The sequence below is a fragment of the Rhea americana genome, unplaced genomic scaffold (genome assembly GCF_003343005.1).
Source record: "Rhea americana isolate MKP2758 unplaced genomic scaffold, rheAme1 scaffold_24, whole genome shotgun sequence".
NCBI classification, from domain to species: Eukaryota; Metazoa; Chordata; class Aves; order Rheiformes; family Rheidae; genus Rhea; species Rhea americana.
In genome coordinates, this window is record NW_028186357.1 from 3,652,213 (window position 1) to 3,666,337 (window position 14,125).

Sequence of the window (14,125 nt, forward strand, 5' to 3'; positions counted from 1 at the left end):
TATATGCATTATTAATGTAAATAAAACCCAAACCTTCAATTTATCTCTCCCTGGACACTCTCACTTAGAAATGTGTGTTATATCATTGTCTGTTTAGTGATGGTGTTAAGTTCTAGCTGAAAAAGGCAGGTGTGGTGTTGGGAACTGCATCTTTTCTGAAAGGAACACTTAAGTCTTAGTATTTGCAGAACGGCAGTTTTTAAAGATCTCCCCTGCTCTGGGTGTAGGGGAATAGGGGTGTAAAGGCAAAAGAAAAGGGGATGGTCCATTTTGCTCTATCCCATCAAGTAGGAGCTAAGATTTGGCTGCTTTTGGCATTGTGCCTGCATTAATCAGTGACTTGCCTGTTTTCCCTCTTCCACTATTTTCCTGATAAATATCAGTTTAAAAAACAAACCTGTAGCCCATTAATAAATCACGGTTATTCTGTTCTATCAGGCTTTCTTCTGGCTCAGCCTTGAATTTCCCCAGCCCTGAGGAAGACTTMGATTAGAGTGCTTCTTATGGTGTCAGAGATAGAAGAAGGTTTATGTAGCTGGGTTTTTAGCAAACCTTCAGAAGCTTTAGAATTTCATTTTACTCCCAAGAAAGGATGCCAGTGGAAGAATATGTTCTCCTAGTCACGTTGGCTGAAAATAGTACTGACCCTACTAACAGGCCAGATAGAGACTGGAGTTTTGGCCCAGTAGGATTTTAAAGTTTAGGTTCCCAGCAAGACCCTTGGAAGTCAATGGGCTTTTGAGGCATATCGTACATCCAGTATGGTAAAATCTCACAAGCTGTTGGAAACCTGAGTTAGGTGGACTTTGAGCAGCACACCGGTATAAAAGGGAAAGGGGATATCAACTTCTCTTTCCCTCTTATAAAGAGAGAAAGTGCAGAATATGCCTCTGTTTGCTTATCTACAAGGTGTTGTGGTCCCAGAGCCACCATCACTGCCAGGAACTTTTGAYTCCTGGGCTTCGGCAACCCAGCCAAGCCTTGCCGCACACGTGGAGCAGCCGGGAGTCACGGACGCTTTGCGGCCCATCACAGTCTCTGCAGTTGGGTCACAGCTTCTTGGGACTTTGTCTCCCCCTTGCCTTGTAGGGAAAATAACTCACCTGTGAAAGGCTCAAGGATAGGAGCCAACTAGCTTTAGCACGGGCATCTTCTGGAGGCCTGCACCTTCAGGCAAGCATTAGACAAGATAGTTGAATTGAAACTGGAAGAATTGCTCCGGAAATACTCTGTGGTGAAGCACAAAGTTTCATTTTTAATGTCTAGCGCCTGYATTGAAGTGCGCTTGGGAGAAGCTGGCTGTTTAACTCTGGGTACTGTCACTGAAGGCCAGGATTTCAACTCCAGTAATTAGCAGCTAACGTCAGAACTTGAGTGTGCCAGGCAGCAAAGGGGTCCCTTCTCTAAACATCTGCCCCCAGCTCCCCACTAGGAGGAGAAAAATATGAGCACAGGGAATTAAAGTGACAGCACCCGCGATCTGGCATATGTCACTGCCTCCGAGGCTGATTTAACTGGGCAGCAGGTAGAAAAGACGAATATTCACTAGAGGAGCTGCAGAAAATGGAGGCGAGGCGGAATGAGATAAAACCTATTAGAGGGAGTGTTTTACAGTGCAATTCCTCGGGGGGCTGCGAGGGAAGGAGAAAGCTCACCATAAATGGAAAAAGGCTGGAACTATAATTAATTCACCTTGTCCAAGCTTTTTACCACATTTCTAGTGTATTTCCATGCAAGAGAAAAAAAATGCACCAAAACTCACGTGTGCAGTATTTTTTAAGTACAACAGATAACTGTCTCACACCAGATTAGCGTGGTAGTATATTCGCACTGTATATGTAAGGGCTTTTGATGGTCTTGGGCTTAAGCTTCAGATGAGCTAATCAACCCCGACTGAAAGGGCATTTATTGGAAAGGCAGCATGAGAAAAGATGCTGTTGCTGTCTGAGCTGCCCGACTTCTGCAAATCAGCCGCGTGCAGGAGAGATTTTGTGGGAAACCGATAAGCAGGAGGCTAAACTCTGCTGCCAGTGCTTAGCTGAATCGGTCGCAGAGGCTGTAAAGGCAGCTCCCCTCCCAGCGCTGCTGCTGGTCATTCAAAGTCAGTCTGGGATGTGGCAAGCCAGATTCTYTCTGGCTTGTAGGGTGCCAAAAAGAGGCTGGGAAATCGGGATATATTTAGCATTTCTAGCACAAGCTACGGTAGGGTCCAGCTTGCTTACCTTGGGTGGGTTCTGCAAACATAAGCCTGTACAAAATGTAGTAATTTTTGTCTCTCACAGCAGTATCAAGGACTGAAGAGACTCACAAAGATTTCATCGGTCTCAAACCAGGATTTGTGTAATCACTTTTGTTGTTTAGAACCAAAGCAGATAAAGATGACCAGATTCTGATGAAGGTCTTAACTTTCCCCAGGTTTAGGGAAGCTTGGATCAGGGGCTGGACTCTGATAATGTAAACAAGGCTAAATATTATGCTTCCCTCTTTACAGTGTTGTCTATACAGAAAGAAGAATTATATGAAAGAAGCAAAGTACAGATACTTCTGCAGCCTAAGAGCTGGTTTCAGTACTGCATACTTTTATGCAGAACTCAATAAAATGCATTTGCAAACATAATTACAGGTGAAGCTATGTTCTTTAATAATAGATTATATAAAGCATGTTATGAAATGCATTCATACCAAGTTCTTGGCAAATTATACTACCTACTGCAACCAAATATTTTAAAACCAATTATGGGTTAAAACCAATGGATGTACCCCTTAAAAAGCATGCTGTTTCAGATGGTGGTAGAAAGTGCTGTTGAGGATGGYGAAGGTAGGCAGAGCGTGCTGGAGGCAGCAGCACAGGAGGGGAAGCCGTCGTCGAGGAAGGCGTTGTGCAAACGTGACTAAGTGCCTACTGGCTGGCTGATGGCTCCTAGTTGATCCGACTGTCCTCATATGCTGTAGTATTTTGTCCTATTTTGTAGTGCTATAAATTCCCATGCAAGTACACAGTCTTTAACTTGGTAACAAATGCAAAATAATGAAGAGCGTGGCCCCGACTTCRTAGCAAGCATTTATTGTGTTGCTTCAGTTTGTTGGATTCCCACATGAAGGCTTTATCCAAAGCCTCTTCAGCTGAGTGGAAAGTTACTATTGAATTGGACAATCTCTGGATAAAGTCTTGGTTTAATTTTGTCAGATTATTTCCTTAGGGCAGAAGGGATGTTATTCTGARTGATTAGGTTGTGAATGTTGCTGTGTCATGAGCAAAATAAAATGGATTTCTCATTCTACTTCCTCATCACTAAAAATAACTTCTAGTAAAAGATAAGCAGAACCAGTACACATAAAAAGGAAGCCCCTTCCCTTTTCTCCCTGCAGTGAACCTTTACCCAAACTCTCTTTTTTGTGTGGTTCCTGTTGTTGTGCAGTTTTGTCCCTCTGCATTTCCTAGTTCTGCCTAGCACTGAAAGCGTAGTCACAGCCACACGAGTTACTGTCATCATGCGTCTTCGCTATTCAGAGRCTGAGCTCAGAAAATCTTGTCTAGTCCTGTTTTATTTACACAGGGTATTTAGGTGGTTTAAGAAAGCAAGTAGTCTTTGTGGCTACTAGATCTGTAAGCTGCATGCCCAACTTCAGCGTGCRGTTGTAGAAACATCTCTCTCCATTTATCAGATACAAATTTTTGAGAAAGAAGTGCGCATTGCAGCATGCCCGAAGTCCAGCTCTGTAGCTCAGGAGACCTGAGTGCAGTTGCTGAGAGGCCCTTTCAGCCTCTTTTCCTGCATATTTGTCCTGTGAAAGCCAAACGGGAGAGTAGGASGTGTGACCACCGTTACCCAGAACTGAGATTGGGATGCAGCTGGGATATGCGCTTAAACACAGGGACTTAGATTTATTTCTAYAGAAGCAGCTACACGGATAATTTGCAGGTACCTTATTTCTTTCCTCCAAGGACCTCAAAGCACTTCACACGTTGTTGAAGCTCCGAACACGCTTGCACTTGGCTAAACTTGATCTTAGAGAGGTTAAGTGATTTACTCGAGGTTGCCCAGTAAATCAGAGGTAGAGGTAGGAAGTGAAAGAGGATCATAACTGCAGATGACATCTTTTAACCTTCGGAGGTGCTGCTGTGTGTGAATAGAGGCCTGACCCCGCTAGCCCTACTCATGTGAGCAGCGTCTTGGAAATCCGTGGAATGACTTGCTGGAGAAGAGGGCCGCAGCGCTGGCCTCTCCGGGCCTTTCTCGGCGAAGTGTTTAGCATTTCCCAGGAGGTCCTGTTTGGCTTCACCTCCTGCTGAACCGTCTTCTAGCAGCAACAACAACAGCAAGAGAAATCTCAATTCAACTTTTTTTCCCTCTAGCACAGTAAAAATCAAGGTCCAGGGCGAGAGCTTGCTTTGTCTGGGTAGGCACTAAGCCACTGGGTCTGCAAGACACTCGGTGTCTCCTGGAAATGGGCTCTGAGCTCAGTGCTTTGCTCCTGCACGAGGAAAGAAGGGATTTTATGTCACAGTATAGACCTAGAGTTCTCCCAGCTGGTAAAAACCATAGCCCAGATTGCTGTTAAGAAAAAGTCTGGCTCTACCCCAACATCAGTAATCGYGAAGACTAATATATAAGAAAGACCACATTAAAAATCTGATGTAAAAATGTGTCTTTAATAAAAGGGAAAGGAGGATTCCAAAATCCTTTCTTATTTCTCTGCAGAAAAAAGGGTTTCTAGCTACAAGTCATTTTTTGTGAATTTAGGCCCCTGTTCTTCTTATTCCACATCTTTAGCAGATTCGAAATAAAAGGATTGAAGWGGGGAGAGTGACATAAATGGTAAATTATATAAGTTATATAAGCGCACAGCAGTGACAAGCCGATTTCAGAGCTAACGCACACGGCAGTGGTTTCTCCTGGGCGAGAGAAATGAGGGAACCTGCGGCGTGGAGGAGCGATGAGCTGCGCCCTGCCCGCGGCTCGAGGGTGCGGAGACGTGGAGCTGCCCCACGCAGTGGAGGTGGAAGCGGCTCCGACACCTGCAAAAGCAACAACTCCCCAAAGCGCCAACTGCAGCCATCAGGGGAGAGGGGAGAGCATTAACCGGGAGCGGGGATAGCAGGCGGAGGAGGGGGGAAAGAAAAAAGGAAAAAGAAAAAAAAAAAAAGAAAAAAAAACTTTTAACTCTGGAGTTTTTAAAAGTGCCCTTGTTTGTTTTCTTGGCAGAGGAGCGAAGCATTTGGCACCCATCCTTGGACAGTGGCCCGGCTGCAAAAATGCTGGGGTTGGCCCTGCCGGCGCTGTTGCTACGCGGCCGGCCCAATAGCCGGCTGGGGCCTCCAAACCCCACCCCGCGCCCCGGCCGAGCCAGGCTCCGGCCCGCCGGTATTAAAAGCCTCTCTTCTCCCACTTGCTAATAATAATAATTTTTCAAAAAGCCCGAGAAGTGCCGAGTTTATGCAAGCAAGCCCCCGGCGGCTCCGGCCAAGAGGCGGGCAGCGCGGCGCGGGAGAGCAGCAGCTCCCCGCGCCGAGCCCGCCGGCTGCAGCCGCCGCTGCAGAGCCTTATTGCAGATCCTTATCCCGCCCGACTTGGTCCGGGCTCTCCCGCGCTCTGTTTGCACAGCCTAAAGGTGTAGGGCAGAACTGAAGGGTTTTGTTTTTTTTTTTTTCTTTTTCCCTCCCCCCCTGAAACCTCCCTTTTTCCTTTTTAATAACTTTATCAGCCCTGAACCCCGGGATGATTTGTGTGCTCTTGCTCTCGGGTAGAGTTTGGATCCTTTCCACCTCTCCGTTAAAGCTCTCCCCCCCTCCGCCGCCCCGGCTGCTTGTGGTTCTGCCTGAAAGGGCGTTGTTAACCCTTTCGCCGGCCCGTTGGGAAGGGCGTCCTTGGCTGGGCTGCTCCCGCGTTCCCGGGGGAGCGAGCCCCGGCGCTGGCCCTGGCGCAGTGCCCGCCGCGGGGAGGAGCACCGGTGGGGAAGGTTCGCCGTGGCGCTGCTGCTGCTGCCGCTGCCGCGGGCGAAGCGGAGCGCCCGGGGCCCGGCTCGGGCTCCGCGTCTGCGGGAGCCCCGGCGGGCCTTGCCGAGCCCCTGCCCGGCCGGGGTCGCCCGCCCGCCCCGGCCCCGCGCTGCCCGAAGCCCGGCCGCTGCGTGCAGAGCGGGTCGGTCCGTGCCGTTTTGCTGCCTAGCTGCAGAGCAGACCGTGTGCAGGCAAAAATGCGCTTTTGCACGATCCAAAAACGAGGGAAATGTTGCCTACCTAGCGCCTCTCCGGCAGCGGAGAGGGAAAGGGTCGAGACCTGCGGGGCCGCCACGGGTCCGCGCCGGCCCGCGGGGCTGCTCGCGCTTTCCTCCCTCTTTCCTTCCCCATCCTCTCRTCCCCTTGGCTTTTTGAACTCGTTCTTGCGCTTTATCAGCAAAATGCTGTGTACGGATCGTTTGCGTGTTTGTTTATGCGTGTTTTTATTTATGGCTCATCCCCTTTCTCCCAGATTTCGGTAGCTAAAAATGGCCTTCCCGCACCTCTCGGGGAAGGGTTCACCTTGCCACGAGGGAAACAGCGGGTCCTTGGCGTTTCGGGGAGCCACACAAAGCACACAGAGACCCGGCGAAATTTTCACGACAAGTTGTGAAAACTAGTCGGTTTAATAGAGGATTGCTTTCCCCTTTTGTCTGCAGATCTGAGAGATTAGGAACTGCCACTTAAATCCTTTTTTTGCCTTTCATCACCAGTTGCCACTGCACAAAGCGGGTATGTCCGCTGTCCCGGGGGGAGAGTGCCCCGTGCACACGTCTGTACGCTTGCACGCTTTCCCAGCTGAAGTCCTTGAGCTTTGAGTGAATGCTCRAAACAAAGATGACTTAAATACTTGGCAGCAGCTAAGATAAGTTATCTTTCTCTTTTAAAAAATAACATGTTATGCAAGCAGGTTTTATTACATTTATGGGTATTTATTATTTCCTTCTGCAGATGATAAAATAATCTTGTTGGAACCAGTAGGAATGTAAATTTAAAAATTTCRTGATATACATGAATTAAATGGCAACATTTCTCGTAAAGGTTCTGAAAACACAGAAAAAAACCCTTCCTATGTTTGCACATCCTGCGGTAATTAGCACGTGAATATTTTCCATTTTTAACTTTCSAAAAAAATACTTTTATAGCAGTTAAAACAAGTGCATGCTTTTCCAGCATCCTCCACGGCCTTTGTGTAYGATTACTGTTCTTAAATACTTGTATGCATATTTGTATGTAAATGTGTTGTACCTGCTAGTTCAGTTTGAGTAGAAGAAATGGAGAAAAYTAAAATATATATTTTAACCACTACAAGATTCCCTGCAGAGAGGATTTTTTTTTGTTCTGCAGCAGCTTGGGGGAAGAACGCAGCATGTAAATCTGCRTACATCGCAGCCCTTCCTTATTGCTCTTACCACATCAGCTGAATGGGGAGTTAGAAATACTGTGTCCCTGATTCTGTAAAGATTTTTTTTTTTAAAGAAAGAGGCTTAACTTTTGGCATACAGGTAACTTCAAAGGGAATTAAGTGAAAATTGAAGATGTGAGTAGTTCATGACAGACGGATGCATTAGAGAGAACGATCTATACAAAACTTGATCCAGAAGCTTTGGAATTACGTTAATTGACCTTTGTGAGCTAAACAAAAGCTTATTGGAAATGATGTTCAGACGCTAAACCCCAGTATTTTTAAAAATAAAGCCCAGTGTAATGGATATTCATGCTACTGAGCATCCACCGACTTGTCTGCAGGTAAAGGGCGAAACCCTGGCGCTGCAGCAGGCGGCGGGAATGTTGCCATCGATTTCCTGAGGCCAGAATTTTGCCCAAAACACTTACTCTGCCGCTGGCTCCGAGGCTTTTTTATTCGCTCTGACATCGTTTCCTGCATCTGCGCTGTCACATCGCATGGGGCGCAGAACCGTTCTCGCGTGGACRGCGGACGTGAGCTGCAGCGCACGGCTCGTTGATCAAACCGCTGAACSCATCGCGACGAAGTTTGATGAGACGTTTGGGTGGCGCGTCCTGCGTGGGCCCGTCTCCTCGCACGGCCGCGGTTTTGTTGCCACACCTGTTGTGGCCCGCTTTGGACTTTACACGCACGCARCAAATCCTGGTCTAGCGGGGCAAACGAAGCGTCGACTTTGTTTCACCACGTCACAGCGAGCGGTGTCAACCGCTGCACATCACTTGGTGATCCGGCTGAAGCTGCTCTGACAAAAAGCTACCTCAGCAAGCTGTCATTTTAATGTTTTATCCATTTTCTTTCTGTGCGTGCTTGTTGCCCGTTCCAGGGAAGCCTCATCTGGCCTGCCCGCTGCCCTAGGCTACGAGTCTGTAGCAAAATCCAGTCTCAGACATGGCACATACGATGAAACGGGAAAATTCCACCCAAAACGTTCTGCCACCTGCTTGCCCGGTTTAGTAGTGAAATTCCCTCCCGGTCAGGAAGAGGACAGGATAAGCGAGACGCTGGTGGGTGATACGGGAATACCGGCGAGACTGGACCTCGTGCAGCCGAGGGACTTGTCCCCGCTGCTGCTCGCCGCYGGACGCGGCGATCCCTCATCCTGCACCGCTGCTGCCAGAAGCCGGGTGCCGGCGTCCRTTTATCACTTTAAACTAAACTCAATAGCTGCATTGTAATTCTGCAAATCAGAGGTCTTCTATATCATAATTGCAAAGCACTTACGCTTCTTTTATCTTTTAGCTCTTTGCTCATCTACCTAGTTAAGATTTTTAGGAGCTGATCCAGTTTCCATCAAAATCCAAGAGAAGAATTGCTTCTGTTGTCAGGAGTTACGCAGCGAAAAGTCGAAGCCTGCGGTGTCTCCCACGGCCCTTTCTGTCTTACCAATAGGAACAAGTCAACCTGTGGATTTTTCTCCATTGGTGAGGGAGTTTTGTTATTATCCCCCGTTTACAGGATGAAATCTCTTAGTCAGGGAAGTATGTAAGCAGGGGCCAGTTTTGACAGAGCTTGTGGAATCTTTCCAGGATAGACTAACTTTGCCAAAAAGTGCAATTTGAAATGGAAAACTCTTCACAAATTCAGGTTGAATGTAAGGAAGAGTTTTGCCAGAAAGAAAACCAGAGGAATTTCTTTTCCCAGGAAAGTTTAAATGTTTCAAATTGTTTTCAAAATAAACCATGTAATTCTGACCTTTTTTAAAACAATTACTTTCCAGAATTAACCTTTTTTTTTTTTTTTTTTTTTTTTTTTTTTTTTTTTTTTTTTTTTTTTTTTTTTTTTTTTTTGTTCAGGATGATTATTTTGAAAGTGATGTGATGAAGGGAATATCAGACTTCTCACTATGAGAGAGAATTGTGAGGGCTTTAAGTTTCATTTCGACATTTTTTGAAAAAAAGGTTTTCTCAGCGAGGGCTTGGGGTTTGTTGGTGGTTTAACTTCTGGGTTAAAAAATGTAAACAAAACAAAAATTTCCATTCTAGATCAATCAAAAYACCCCGACATGATCCAAAATGAAACTTTTCAGGGGGTTTCGTGGCTGTCGCACCAAAACGGAACACGTTGGGGGAGCAGCCCCACCTGACTCTTTTTCTCTTTCTCCGTTCTGCCGCCACGCTGACGGAAACATGCTCACTCGGCGCCGACCCCAGCAGCGTAACAGCCCTGTTGTTTTCCCTCCGCTTCYGTGAAACTACCGCATGGCTTCGCATCTCGCTGAACTGAAGCCGGGGCAAGTCAAACCGGGGGAGCCTGGCCGAGCCCAGCGCGGCGCTCCGGCTCCCCGGCGCTCCGCCTTGGCCCTCCGAGTTCAAGCCTCTTCCTCCTCTACGGATTTGCCCCCCTCGCCCCCCCAGCTGTCTCCACTACGCACCCAGCTTGTGCAGGAAGAGGAGAGGGCTGGGAGAGGGATTGGTTCATGGAGCTCTTCAACACCTCTGACCCAAGCCGGGGAAGCGCACGGAGGGGCAGCAGAGGGAAGTCACGGGACCTCAGAAATGCTCGGGTGATGGTTGAACGGAGATCTGGGCTAGAATTTGGGGTGCCTCTGTTACTAGCCAAAAATACACTTGTCCCTCTTCCTTTTAATAAATTCCAAGGTGGCTGATTCCGTCAGTTATCAAGAGCTTGCTCGTCTTTTTTGGTGTCAGAGTGGCACCTTCAAATAATGCAAAATGAATGATAAAATAATGCAATTTGGAATAACTGTGCAGAGAGGACAGTAACGGATTACTCTGTGGCAAGAACAAAGGGAGCCACGTAGATGAATGTTTAGAAGTATGCTTCTACGAAGTATAATTACCTTTTAAATTTCAAATTGTGCATGTTAAAAATAATGATTTTAACCAGCCAAGAGAGCAGGAAACAKGATTCAAAGGATGCTTACTACGCACCAAAATATTTTCCATCAAACTAAGTTTTATTAACTTCACCRTGTCATGGGATATGTGTCTGCAGCTCACTCATACTGCCTTAATTTGTTGCTATGTGTGACAAGTTGTAGTCTGATCTAGCCTGACGTGCCATGGTATGCACAGTACACATATATCATGACGAGACAGTTGAAAACCAAAGAGAAACAGCCCCAAAGAGAGAGCGGAATAGCGTGATCCAACAGAGGCCCACGTCCTTYGGAGAGATTACTTGACATGGCACACCTTCCACTTTCAAGTCAGTAAGTGCTGATTGCGTGTGTGAGCTGGGAGTGAACAAGCTGATCCGATCCCCACATACAACTTTGTGTCTTGTCTCCCCCTATACTAACTAATATTCTTCTTACCAGCATCCTTTTTGTTAATGGATACTGAAAAACAGAGTGTCGGGACACCTGTGGCGCATAGCGGTGACAACGCGGTGGTGGAAACGCTTGTGGCTCTCTCTAAAGCTGCCGAGCAAAGAGATGGGCCCAGCTGCYGCTCTGGTAGCATGGTGCTTCCGCAAGGGGAGATCCTCTCTTCCTCATTCTGTCGGTAAAAGCATCAGCAATCCAAACCAAGGTCTTTGCAGGGAGTAGGCAGGTCCTGGGGATAATGTAGTTAAGGTATGTTGGAGCCTGCAGCCAACCATGCACAGCTAGCTCCATTCCTTGCCAGTTTTGGGTCCCCCCATTACAGGCMCAAAACATTCCTAGCTACAAACACAGCAGCTTCGCTGTCCTTCTGGCAGCAGAGAAGAGTTCTGCATTATCTGGAGGTTCAGGGGGATGTTACTGCCCAGTGAAAGCAACGTTATTTACATTCAAATCACTAACAGGTTTGGCAGGAAACAGGTGTCATCTTGTCATTTAGTGAATGAAGGTATTGGGGAGTATGACAGCTAATATTAAATAGATCTTTATAAAACACTAACAAAATCCATCATCTTTACTCGTTCTGTCTCAGGCATCACATCTTAGGTATCTCTGGGGTCCTAGGATCCAGAGTTTTGGGGCATATCAAAAATCTAATTTTCTTACCTAGAAACCCCCCCCCACACACACACACACACTAATATAATGCAAGGGGTTTTAAACAGCTGTTTTTGGACCATAAAGGAAAGTAAAAATCAAAGTAAACATAGCAGTAATTTGTAATGAACTCTTCAGAGCTTGGTTTATGAAAGCTCTGATTGTCTGACCAAGGGAAAATTGCCRTCATTTAGGTCCCTTTGGGCTCAACATTGTAAGAGTCTAGCTGTGAAACTGGTAATTCCAGTGATTATTCAAGGTATCTTAAAGTGTTCTTAAAGCTGCATCTTTAGTGCTGTGAATAATAGAAAGATGAACTAGGTAAGTGCTGCATCTGGTTAGTGTTTCTACAGACTGTGCAGGATGATCACTCATCTGGAAAGAAACACTTCCACCCTACGTGAGCATCAGTGGAAATGCTGAGCATGTTCAGTGCTCACCTCTTTTTATCACAGAGAAGTGACATTCTCTATGAACCTGCTCCAAAGCCCAGTCGTGGCAGTGAAAGGACTCCTGTTGACTCCAGGGTGACTTGGAGTAGTTCCTAAAAACAGGAACAAAGCAGCAGACTTCATAAATCTTCTGATGTGGTCCTTAAAGCAAGGATTCAGACCTCATGGGGTAAAGGTCTGTGATTAGAAAGGTGCTTGGCCTCTCTTTCTTCCTGAACTGAACCATGCAGGTCTTACTGAAGTTCAGTTCTTTGAGGAAAATCAGATGCCAGCCAGCACAGGGGATAGTTAGTCTGTCAAATGGCACCTTACGCCTTGTACTTTCCAATATGGTGTGGGATTTGATTAAGGCAGTCAACGACCCTGCACTCAGGACCAGAAGGAAAAGAAAAAGCAAAGAAAAGCAAGCGGAGCCACAGGACTAGAAGTGTGTTGTGGAGAAGTGAAACGATCTGGGGCGTGGAGGAGAGAGGAATTATCACAGCGCTGTTGGCACTGGAGTGGTATTGAGAGGCATTCAACTGTCCAAAAGCATGTGCTGGCAGTATTTCATCCTACATCTTTGCTATAATACAAACTCTTTTTTTATAGGGAAGCTTCTTGGTCTGAGAGAGGAGATACACGTCTGTGGCCACATCCCACCGTCGCGGGCAGTGACAGCCAGCGCTGCTGCTCTCTGCAGTCTATTGCCCAGGTAAGGCTCCTGTCCTAGACAGTGGAGCTGCAAGAAAAAGGGTGGGTGAAAGGGTTAAAGGTTCACAAGGTGCTTTGAAAATTAACAGAAATTGAACTTCTATGTCCCATTTGCACTGCTGGCAAAAAAGCCCTTTGTTTCCTTTCCTAGTGGAAATTACCTTTCCCCCTCTCCGTTCAGACCTGCCGCGTGTCCTCCATAACTTAGTGTTGTGCCCGACTGTGTTAAAACACGTGGTAAGGGAAAGTCTGCTTGCTGTACAGCTTTCTGTCACGACTCTTTCAGCGTTTGACTCACAAGTGTGATTTGGCTTTATCACTCCCCAAGTGCGTTGCGGATGACTGATTTGTAAGGCGCAAAATGGGAATCATCATGTTGCAGTGCAGAGCCTCTTTTCCACACTGCTCTATATATGTCATTCAAACTTTTAATTTGATTAGAGCATTAATTTGCATGGCACTGTTTGTATTCTTCCACTGGAATATATATATACTATGAAATGTATGATGTAAGTTAATCCAAAGCTAAGGAGGCCAATTAAAACTAGTTCCTTAAGGAGGAAGAAAAACGAATGCAGCTCGATGGCAGGGAAGCTTGGTGAGAATCCAGAGTCCTGACTCATTGTTAGCCTCAAGAGCGTCCTGACTAGCATCAACGTGTTCTGGAAGCAATGCGATTTTCCTACCGTATTAACAAAAAATAATAAAATGTAATGCTAAAACAATAGGACATACCAGAAAATTTCCACTGAGAAATGGTACTTCGCTAACATGCTCGTGTCAGAATGATTTCCATCCCGTTTGCGCAGTCTGAGCATATGGCAAAGTGACACAACTTTGTACCCACGGTGGAAACGCGTGCAGCTCTTTTAGGTGCTTAGGCTGTTTCTTCAATATCAAGTGCTTCAGAAAGCTAGGAAATAGAATACAAAATATATTTCTGTTCATGGGAACCACCCAGTCAAGAGGGAGCACTAGGAATGTACTGTATATTTACAGAGAAGCATTTAGCCTTAATGGAAATCAAAAAAAAATGCCTCAATGGCTTTCTACCCACGTCTCTCCATGACTGTAATCTCAAAAATATATATAATTTGGAAGTGATGGTGTCCTGGAAGCTTGGCTAGCGTGAGCTCACAGTTATCTTTTACTTGATCCTGTGAAATAAATTATATGCAGCAAATCCCAACTGCAGATAAATTCTTCTCCATCTGTTTTCCTATAAGAGGGAGAAAAAATGTAAAATCACTTTCATACAACAACTGCACAAGCAAGTCATAAGCTTAAAGACGAAGGAGAAGAAAGTTAGAGTGTTTCTTGGCGTAATGCCAAAGATTTTTAAGATAAAAATTCTCTGAAAGTAACTGCAATAAACCAATGACTGTTAAGCTTAAACAATCCTCAAGTTAAGTTAAATTCAATTTTACTTAAATGTTTATTAGAAGCAAAAGATAATATAAATGGAGGAAAACAGAATCTTTATTTCTTGATCATCATCTTTTTCCCACAGTGTCTCTTAAGCTGAAGTGAGGTCATTTGGTTTTAGTAGCCAGTCCAAGTACTGTGCAAAA

At 46.0% G+C, this 14,125-nt stretch overlaps 1 long non-coding RNA gene across 1 annotated transcript in view; it reads left to right on the top strand.

Annotated features, from left to right (window-relative positions):
* Positions 1-14,125, top strand: part of LOC146595068 (uncharacterized) — a 558,681-nt gene that overhangs the window by 422,093 nt on the left and 122,463 nt on the right. The window contains exon 9 of the long non-coding RNA XR_014896018.1: positions 12,453-12,555. This is a non-coding gene — a long non-coding RNA (uncharacterized LOC146595068). The remainder of the gene's footprint in view (positions 1-12,452; positions 12,556-14,125) is intronic.